This window comes from Urocitellus parryii, unplaced genomic scaffold, assembly GCF_045843805.1.
Source record: "Urocitellus parryii isolate mUroPar1 unplaced genomic scaffold, mUroPar1.hap1 Scaffold_37, whole genome shotgun sequence".
NCBI lineage: Eukaryota > Metazoa > Chordata > Mammalia > Rodentia > Sciuridae > Urocitellus > Urocitellus parryii.
Window position 1 is genome coordinate 2,334,899 of NW_027553327.1, and position 10,619 is coordinate 2,345,517.

The following is a 10,619-nucleotide window of genomic DNA, read 5'->3' on the forward strand; positions in this document are numbered from 1 at the left end:
AACTAACTGTAATTTAGTTAAATAAAATACACCGTATGCTTAGAGCTGAATGCTAAGGAGAAAGTTTACCAAAGAAGCAGGAGAATGGAGTTGGGAGGCCATAGTGGGGTGGTGGTGTGGTTTAGATGTGATGTGTCCCCCAAAAGCTCACGTGTGAGACTATGCAAGAAGGTTCAGAGGAGGAATCATTGGAGGTTGTGAGAGTCTTAACCCAATCAGTGAATTAATCTCCTGATAGGGATTAACTGGTAGGAGGTGGTAAGTTGTGGCTGGAGGAGGTGGAAATTAGGGGTGTGTGCCTTTGGGGTATATATTTGTACCTGGCAAATGGAGACCTCTCTCTCTCTCTCTGCTTCCTGACCATCATGTGAGCTACTTCCCAGTGCCACAATTTTCCACCCTGATGTCCAGCCTCACCTCGAACCCTGAGGAATAGAGACGGCCTTCTAAAGACTAAGACCTCTGAAACTGTGAGCCTTCAAATCAACTTTTCTTTATTGTTCTGGTCAGATCTTTCAGTCACAGCAGTGAAAAAGCTGAGTGGAACAGGTGGTTTCTGCAGTTTAGGTGGACAAGACCAGGAAGGCTTCCATGAAGAGGTGACCTGAAGAGGGACAGTATGTGAACCATGGGCATCTCCCAGGTAAACTCTTTCCACACTGAGGGAATAGCAAGAGCAAGCCTCTAGGCAGGAGAGGGTCCAGCACACTCCAGCCAGGTGACTGAGGTCGAGAAACAAGTCTGGAAGCTGAGGTCAGAAAGGTAACTGGACACCTGACCACACGGGGCCTTCCAGCCATGCCAAGGTCTTGATTTTGCACTGAAGCAGGAAGCCACAGGAGAACTTTTAAGTAGAGGGGTCACATGGCTTTATTGGCAAAGACTGAAGAAGAAGGGGCAGAAGGAGGGAGAGTGTGAAGTCCACATTAAATGCAATGAAGTTTGCAAGATACGGTGTTGTCAGGGGGAAGGAAAGAGTAAAGCAACTCAAAATGAGTCTACCTCGTCTTTCAAATTCATTTTTTAATTGACAAATGATGCATGTTTTTTTTTAAATCACATACAGCACAATGTTCTAAAGTTCATATACATTATGGAATGATTAAATCTGGTTAATTGACAAATGCGTTACCTATGCCAAATGACTTCTTTGATATAAGGGAAGTAACTAAGGACAGAGTAGGGATGAAGAACAGGAGAAGAAGATCAACATTAATAGAGATGAGAGGGGGGAGGGAAAGGGAGAGAGAAGGGAAATTGCATGGAAAGGGATGGTGATCCTCAGTGTTATACAAAATTACATACAAGAGGAAGTGAGGGGTAAGGAAAGAATAATACAATTGGAAGAAGTGTTTTACAGTATAGGGGGTTGAGAGAGAAGAGGGGAGGGGAGGGGAGGGGGGATAGTAGAGAATAGGATAGAGAGCAGAATTCATCAGACACTAGTATGGCAATATGTAAATCAATGGAAATGTAATTGATGTAACTGATGTGATTCAGCAATCTGTATACGGGGTAAAAATGGGAGTTCATAACCCTTTTGAATCAAACTGTGAAATATATCAAAATAGATGTAATGTTTTGAACTACCACCAACAAAAAAAAAACAAACAAAAAAAAACAAAAAAACAAAAAACAAAACAAAAAAAAAAAAAACTCAGCACTCAGCGAGAAGGCAGCAAACCCAGAAGCGGAGCGTGTACTCGCGTCTAAGCTAAAGTAACTCAGTAAATTGCTAAGGGCTTAAAACATGCATTTGTATTGTTCACAGAAATAAGGGCAGGGGCAAAATTGACTTTTTAAAAAGGAAATAACTTGTTGAGCAGAGGCATAAATTCAGTAAAACAAGGAAAGTCAAGGGCCTTCTGCAGGGCGAAGCACAGTAGGCCCTAGCACCAACCTCCCCTGTAGCAACTGGCAACTGAGAGAAAAATGAAAACTGTATTTTTACCAACACGAGGGGGTTGCTAAAGCAAGAAAATGAGAAGAACTGGAACTCCAGAGCAGGAGATCTTTCAAAGTGAGGAACAAAGTGACTGCTGGTTTCTTTCAGGGGTCATTTGTTGATTTGGGGACACGTGCTAATTCTACAGGTGCAGACTAAGAATTGGGACTCGGCTGCCTTAAGGGACTCTACCAAGGGAGCAAAGCAGCAAGGTTTGTAGGAGTCAGTGTGTCCCTTTTAAGGAGCAGAATGCATGTGTGATGGGTCCTGAAAACAAGGTTCATTTTCCCTAAGGGACTTTGCTAAACTGTGGGCTGTGCTTAAAAGCCTGAGAGACCAGGCCAGGTGTGTCTAAAGCCACATTGAGGGCTCCACTGGCAGCATGTGAGAGAAGAATTCTGCTAAGCCAGAATGCTTGCTTTAAACACAAAACTCCAGGATGTGTAAGGAATCAAGGCCAAAAGCACCACACATTAACATCTCCCAGGGAAGTGAATTAGCAAGTCGTCAGAGCTGAGCAGAGCTGACCAGCCCAACTATGCCAAGCACAGACAGGAAGCAGAGGCCTTCCCAAGATCAGCAAGGACCCCAGCCCAGCTTGTTCTCACCTGCACCAGTTCCTCACCAGCATGGCCAAGCAGGGAGGGGGAAAGCCTTCTCTGACACTGTGATCATCTATCACCATCTGACATACAATTAAAATACTGTTAGATAGGAAAAGGCAAAGAATAAGAGATGAGTAATCTATAGAAAAAAGATAATTAATATAGGCTGAAAAATTACCCAGAGGTTAAAATAACTGTGATTAAAATATTGGCGAAAACAGATGTATATAAAAGGGTGAAAGATGGAGAATTCCAACAACAAATGGAAGCTACAAAAATCAGCAATGGAAATTCCATAAGAGAACTAAAGACCATAATTATTAGACATTAGGGATTCTAGATGCATTCACTACTATCCTGATTACAACACAGACAGAACAGAAATTCACAACACACAGAACCTGACAACAAAGCAAAAGCTGGTGGCCTAGTGGAAAAATGAAAATTCAATACACACTACTACAAGCCCATAAATGGACAGAAGTATCAAGGGCAGTTGGAGACATGTCGCAGAGTGGAAGATGAAAATGCACACCCCACTGCCCAGCAACCTGGCCCCCAGCAAGAGGGCTGCAGCACCTCTCCCTCCTTTACTCCTAGTACAGGTTCAAAAGGATGCTTGAGAATGTTCTCAGCAGCATAGCACTGCTTCATGAAGTTATACAGCTGTGCACATTTCCAAATGAGTCACAACAAGACAACAGAGAACTGAATAATGGCTCACAGAATAGAATTCTGCCCATACACTAGTGAATGTGAATCATTAGCCACATGCAACAGGACACACCTAAAGGGCAGTGTTACACAGAAAGTGCAGCAGGGTGACACCAGGGGTGCAGCACCATCCACACACAAGGGCAGTTTGCTAAGTGTAAGCTGGATAGGCCTGGGGGACCCTAGGCCTCAGATCATTTCAAAAAAGTCACTCTCTCCCAAGGTCAAGGTGGGGTTTTCCAGAGGCCATATGTAGAAGCAGAGCTGGAAATGCATCTGTCCTTTAAGTCCAATATTTAAAACCATTTTCAAAGAATGAAAAAGCCACTTAAAAGTGCTGGTTTTGGTTTTTCATTCCCGCTTATTTCTGCCTTGGATAATGTAGGTATTCTTTCATGAAAATTTTATTTATGTTTGCATGTATAGTTTTATTATTCTCATTACATTAAAACTTTATATAAAATAATCAATTTAAGTTTCAAATACAGCTAATGCTGATAGATATAACCTACATAAGAAAACAGCTCTTTGGATCCTCAATAAATTTTGAGTTTAAAGGGTACCTAGAATGAAGGTGCTTCAAAAGCATGGCTACAGAACAAACCCTGACCAGCCCATCTGCATACCTCCTCTGTGCTCAAGCCACGTGGCTGAAGAGCAGATTCACAGGGTGCTCACCTTGGGCTGGCCAGATTTAGGAGGGACACACAGGGTTCCTAAAAGTGTAGATTGTTTTCTTTAAAACAAAATCAAATACAGATTTGAAGCAAATATGGCAAAAAGTGGGTGGGTATGTGTATTTGCTTTTCTACTTATTTCACTATATAACTGAAACACTTGCAGGTAGGGAATCTATCACTTGTCCCACAAATTCCTTTTCTCCTACTGTATATTTCCTTTGGTGTCATTACTTTTCCCTGTGAATCCCACTAGGTCCACTGGGTGACCTCTATTTCTCTCAGCAACTTCACACACACACTGACTAAGAGTAGACCTAAAAAGTTTCTCCCCCTTTTCCAAATGAATATGAATTTTTTACTGATAATCTTTCAGAAATAGGAACCCCACGGATGAAATTATAGGTTTATGGACAGGTAAAAGGTGATTTCAGAGACTCCATCACATGATATAATCTGATGCAATGTCCTTAAAAAAAGAGTCAATAAAAGGGAATGTCAACATCATTTGAAAAAATAGAAATAAAATAATCAAAAGTACTGGTTTAAAACAGATCCTTTTCATCTATAACTATCTTTCATGTATATTTAAATTTCTGTACACATAGACACACACAAACACACACGCACACACACACACACAACCGTGGATGAAAAAGGCTGACATGGTTAAAGCAATACAACTTACCAACTGACCAAAATGACAATGTTTTAAATTAAAATAAGTAGTTGTCCATTAATGCAAGCAATAGTTACTGAGTCCCTAAGGCCTAAGAACACAGGAGGATAAAACAGGCATTCACTCTGTTCATTCCAACAGGCAGAAGAGAATGCACACAGAAATACTCCAGATCATGATAGATACTACAATTCAGAAAAGACAAAGTAGGGTGATGTGGTTTTGACTTGACAGGGAGACTCCACAGGGCTCAGTGGAGAGGGAGAGGGCAGAGGCAGCCCTGAAGAGGGCACTCCAGCCATGACAGGCTGGCAGCCAGCCAGACCTCTCTTGGTTGGTCTTACCTCCTTCAGAAGGTAACAGGACCGTGAGAGGGAGGAGCACAGAGCAGGGGCACAAGAGGGAGACAGCAAGCTGAAGGGCGGGCAGGGAGCCGACCAAGAGGAGCTCGGGGGATTCAGTAGGGCAGTAACATGATCTGAGGCTTGGACTGTCTGAAGACAGAGGGACCCACCATCAGGAAGGCAGGCGAGGAGGCCACTACTGTGGTCCTTCTGGCAAGAAACAGTGGCCGAGGAGCAACCATGGAGGGGAGGCAGGGGAGGAGGACAAAGGAGCCCTGGGCTCAGGAAAGGGCTGAGTACAGCTTAGCAATCAACAGCGATGCTCAGATTCTCAACAAAGAAATAATGACTTCCCCTTTGGAATATTATGTTCTCAGTCTGTGTTTTAGCTATTTCCTTACAACGATACAGCAAAATACCAAAAATCAAAATAACAATGATTTCTCCTTTATTCTGTCTGTGTGTTTTGATCTGCTCTATCCTGGACAAAAGGTGCAGACGGGTCTGTCCCTCCTCACCTCTGTCCTCACTCTGGACCATCTCCAAGTCCTGGGTAGGTTCTTGTGAAAATGATGGTGGAAACACAGGATGACAAATCCCACTTTAAGCCTCTGTTTGACAGGTCACTTTTGCTAATGTCCCACTGACCACAGTAAACCTCAGGGCTGAGCCAGAATCACATGGCGGGAGATACCCACTTCTCCATATGATGAAGACCATGGGTACTCAGAGGGACAAAGAACACAGGTACAACTCAGCCAACACAGGGTCAGTGTGGTCAAATAAAGACATGGTGCACTAGAAAGGCAATGACATTTAGGATCTTTATGAGATTAGGATAACGGGATAGAGAAATTGGTTTGAAATTTAAAAGAAAATGATGAAATCTGAAGACACCAATAAGATCAATAGAGACTAAAGATCACAACCAACCAGGACACAGTTCAAGAAATTTGTAAGAAAAGACAACAAGTATTCACTTATTTTAATTCATAAATTAAGCAATTGTATCTCATAAAATTAAAAAATAGCAAAATCACTCAACAAAGTAAGAGGCTAAGTAAACTTTTAAAAAGTTTCATAGTTTCACCAAGTATATAATACTCTTACTTAACATTAAGAAACATAAGAATACACTTACTTGTTCATATCGCTAAAAATGACTGTTTGCTATGCTTAGAAAATATTTCTTAAAAGAATGAATGTGCTACATATGCTCTGCTGAGGTCATAGAAACATGCTGTGCACCTGAGAGGAGGCAGAACTGAGTCAAGAAGAGTTTTCAATGCTAAGCAGAGAACTGTGCATTGGTTATGCAGCTTACCACAGGCAAGAGGAAGACCTGAAGAAGGCATTGGGCAACTGTGCACAAACGAATCCAACAGACTGACCAGGAACAGGTGAATACAAATTGTAAATTAGTAAAGGAATTCAAGAACTAATCTAAGAAACAGGTGAAATATCTTAGACGGGAGTAATATAATAGGAGAGAGTCAAAGAAAATGCTAGAATACAGCCTAGGGCAGTGCTTCTCAATCTCAAGGACACTAGGGTCCAGTTACAAGGCAGATTCTTTGTCAGGAACCAGAGATTCTGACGCTTCATCGACCTCCAAGGTGAGGCCAGCACTGCTATCTTCACGTCACTTGTGAGTAGAAAGGACCCAGAGAATGGAGCCATTATGGAGAACTTCCTATGCATCAGCTTTCCCAGCACTCCAGACACTGCAGGAGCATCTCATCACATGCTCCCACCATGCCATGGCCTCCTTCATGGCGCACACCAAACATAACTTGTGTGTCCAGTTTTGATATTCTGTTCAGTGTACCTCCTCCCACTTAACTCGGTGCCTTACTTGGTGCACCACTTAAGCCCTGATGCTTAACTTAGCATGCATCTGGCACATGGCCTGCACCGAGGATTTAAGAAATGAATGAACAGAAACTGGTAAAGAAGCAGGTCTGAACATTCCAGGGTCAGAAAGGGCATTTGCGTGCAAAGAGATGCTACTGAGAACAGATAGAGGCTCTGGGAGCAGATCTGATTGCTGTATTAATGTGGACATTGGAGCCATGAAAGAAAATAATGTAGGGGACACACAAAGAAAGAACATCAAATGAAGCAATCGGGGGTACTCTTGAGAAAACCTAGCTGAGGGGACAGCAAGGAATACAGTCAGCAGGAGGTTTTCAAAGAAAGAACACTCAAATAATGAAAAAAAAGTTTTAAAACACAGCCTCTGGGCCAAGGCAGATGGAACACTGAGCACAGCCACAGGCTAAGCCTCCGGCTGGAAATGAGAGATTGTACGAGGTTCAGGAGGAGCAGGAGACAGGGAGACAGCACTCCCTGTTCACACCCAAGCCTACCTGCTGCCCATCTGAAGGAAGAAGCAGCCTGGTGTGTTTGAAAATGCCTCCAAGAGCCAGGATGTCATACAGAAATAAATGAAATAAATGAAATGGTCTCTTATAAAGCAGGGACGGGGCTTGGCTCAGACCAGAGCATGCAGCACACGCACCCCTCCCCCACACAAACAGCAGCTGACCCACTTCAGGGGAGTAGGAATCCAATACTGTCAAAATGGACATTTTTATTTTTTGTCCCAGGAACACACAAAAATCAGAATATGTGTGTGAACCTTCCTGAATTGGGCAGAGAATAAATTGAATTTGTAGTGTACCACTTATTCTCTCTGGCCTACACAAACAAGCAAAAACCTGACTTATCCAAAGTGAATAAAAGCAAAAGACTGCAGAGCAGAACGGAGAGTGTGGCTGGCTTTGAACAGACCAACATGCAAACAGGGCTGATGTGTTGAGCCACCAAAGCACAGGTGGCCGAGGCTGAGGACAACAGGATCAGCAAGTGACCCAGAGCACACAACAAAGCAGGAGGCCTTCTCTGTGAGGCCCAGGAACCCACCCAGCATGGAGAGAAAGGGTGGAGGAGGGGTGGGAGGCTTGGGATGATTGGAAGTCCACCCTGAAGTCCACCCGACACAGCTCCAAGTCCAAAGCAAGAGGACCACCATGGAAAATGGCCTCAGACTGGGAAAACTGTTTCTGAAAATACACTGATTTGTTTATTTTAAATTTGGACAGTCCCAATACTTTTCAGTGATCTTTTCATCTGACAATATTTGAGCATGGACAGCAATGGCTATCTGAAGTGGTACCAGGTGTACAAGATGGATTATGGAAGGAGAATATTCTGGGGAGAAAACACTCCACAAGTGAGGGCAAGAAGGCAGCAGCCCTCCTGCTCTCAGTCCCTTCGTTGATTGTGCCCAAAACACCAGGAGCCAGTTGAGACAGGAGACAGCTATCTGGCCACTTAAAACTACCTGCACTGAGGCCATATTCATGCATGCTCAACAGCAGAGAGCAGGTTAATAAATTAATCACCATACCAGCCTGGTCTGCAGTTAAAACTGACCTAAATCATCAACTACTTCTGTTTTCTCTTATGAAGAGTTTTGGCATTCTTTCAGCTAGGCTGCGACAGTCTAGATGGGCAGCAGCATTGTATGCTGCTCTCCCTCAGAGGACAGCTGGCATTATGGTATGTAAAGTGCCACCCAAAGCACGAGGGTCCATATAAAAAATTCATCAGAAATGATGTCATAAAGAAGCATATGCCTAACAGAAGGGGTATGAGATACAACATATGCCTAACAGAAGGGGTGCGAGGACAACTCAAGGTAGAAGTCGAGAGAGAGAAAAGTGAAGAACCATCAATGCTACAGAAACAGATAAAAAGCTGGGAAAGAACAGTCCATCATTGAGGGACTCTTATTTGACACAACAACAAGTGTCAGGGTGGTCTCCCAGTTCGCCATCTTGTCCTACCAAGCCACGCTGCCTTCCACTATGGACTCGAGTTTCCTGCTGAACTCTCAAAACCTAGACAACTGATCTTAAATTGTCATCACAGTTTCATTCTGTCTATGCTTCATATGGGGTGCCCTGAAGACACTCTTTCTTCCTACTCCACAGGGCGACACAGGAAGCCATGCCACACACAGAAGACTCACTCCTGGTCCTGCAGATGTTGGCCTGAAATGAACACAGGCTCTAACATGACCAGGGTGAGGGTCGGGAGTTCCAGCTCTGTGCCAGACACCTCCCACAAAGACACCAGGGTTCAAGGCCCGAGAGTAGGTTCACCCGGAGCTCCAACGAGACCCAGCCTTCAGGCACCCTCCAGCCCCTCCCCAGCTCCTGGATACTGGAAGGCATCTTGCAGTCCCAGGTTACCAAGGGAGCTCCACTTTAAGCCAACTCTAGACAAGGGCCGTCCAACAAGACACACAAGGCCCTAACAGAAGTGGAAGGGGCAGGAATGGAAGAAGCCAGTCCAAGAACGTGATCACTTCAACTTAGTTCCACTAACAACAGAACTGGAAAAATCAGCAAACTCCAAAATTAGTTAAAAATACAATGAAAAAGCAACAACAGAAATTAATGTCTTATTTACCTCAGCTATTCTCGCTCTACAGAAATAAGAATTCAAGCTCCATGAAGGTAGGACTCTGTCTACTCTGCTCACTGCTGGATCTCCCACAGAAATCAACATAACACAGCTCATCTGATTTAGTAATAGATACTTTTTTAGCTATTTACTTTTTCTTCAGTTTTTCTTTTTTTCCCTATATTTTACTCTTGATACTAGGTGAAAGACATAATATTGTATGAAATTTTTTTATGAACTGTTCTTAAAAACACACAGCATTTGCTCTCAATATTTGCGGTTAAGAATTAATGATATAGTACATAGGTAGCTCTGTATTTCCTGTTGAAGGATGACCACTCCAAGTACTAGTTCTTGCCAGTTTTAGGCATCTGGGCAATTGCGAGGGAACTGATTCAGATTATCTCTTATGTGGCAGACATGACAAACCACTGTTTACACCTTCTTAATCCAAAGCATTCATAAAATGCATTTTTCAAGACAGCAGATTCTTAATAAACGGGTTCCTGGGTCTTAAGATGTCCAGGTAATCCACAATTTCCATAAGTAACTAAAACAAAACAAACAAAAATATCTTCGTGCAAAATGCCATATATTAAAAGCTTATTTACAGTTCACCCGTCAATCTCAAAAATCCATACATCTCATCTCTGACACTTTCAAGAAGTTGGGACACTTACCCCTCAAAGATACTCGTTCTATTTCCCTTTTGCATTATTTTCTTCTATGGTTGTAATTCCTAAGCAGCCAGATTTTAATAATTTAATGTCGATTTTTGAAATCTTTTCACCCTAGAAAAGGAGAGAAAGAGACTTGAAGCACTTGATGGAGTGACACCCTTCATTTTGGCCAGAAGGCTCTGAGGCCTTCTGGTGGAACAGCCCCTCCAAGGAAGCGCTCTCAGTTCGCCATGCCTGGCAGTCAGGGGCTGTCGACTGGACTCGCCACACTTCTTTGTTGGTATTTTACAAAATCTAGGAAAAGAACCCCAGGGTTGCGGCAGGATGGGAACTGGTTAACCGAAATGGGAAGGGGACGATCCCTTCCACTAATAATAAATCAAACACACTACAGCGTGACTCCTTCCCTGCACCGCACCAAGGGCGACGCATAGGACGGGGTCTGACGCCACCTCCTGCTCCAAGCAGCGGCGAACTCCTCCAGAGCACGGGCGTGGGGCAG

The 10,619-nt window shown here is 43.4% G+C and overlaps 1 long non-coding RNA gene across 1 annotated transcript; it reads right to left on the reverse strand.

Moving 5' to 3' along the window:
* Window positions 1-549: 549 nt before the first annotated feature.
* LOC144252101 (uncharacterized) lies at window positions 550-10,216 on the reverse strand. The gene is made up of 3 exons (XR_013342912.1): window positions 10,118-10,216; window positions 2,554-2,630; window positions 550-604 (listed from the first exon to the last, which is right to left on the reverse strand). It is a non-coding gene; the product is annotated as an uncharacterized LOC144252101 (long non-coding RNA).
* Window positions 10,217-10,619: the final 403 nt, after the last annotated feature.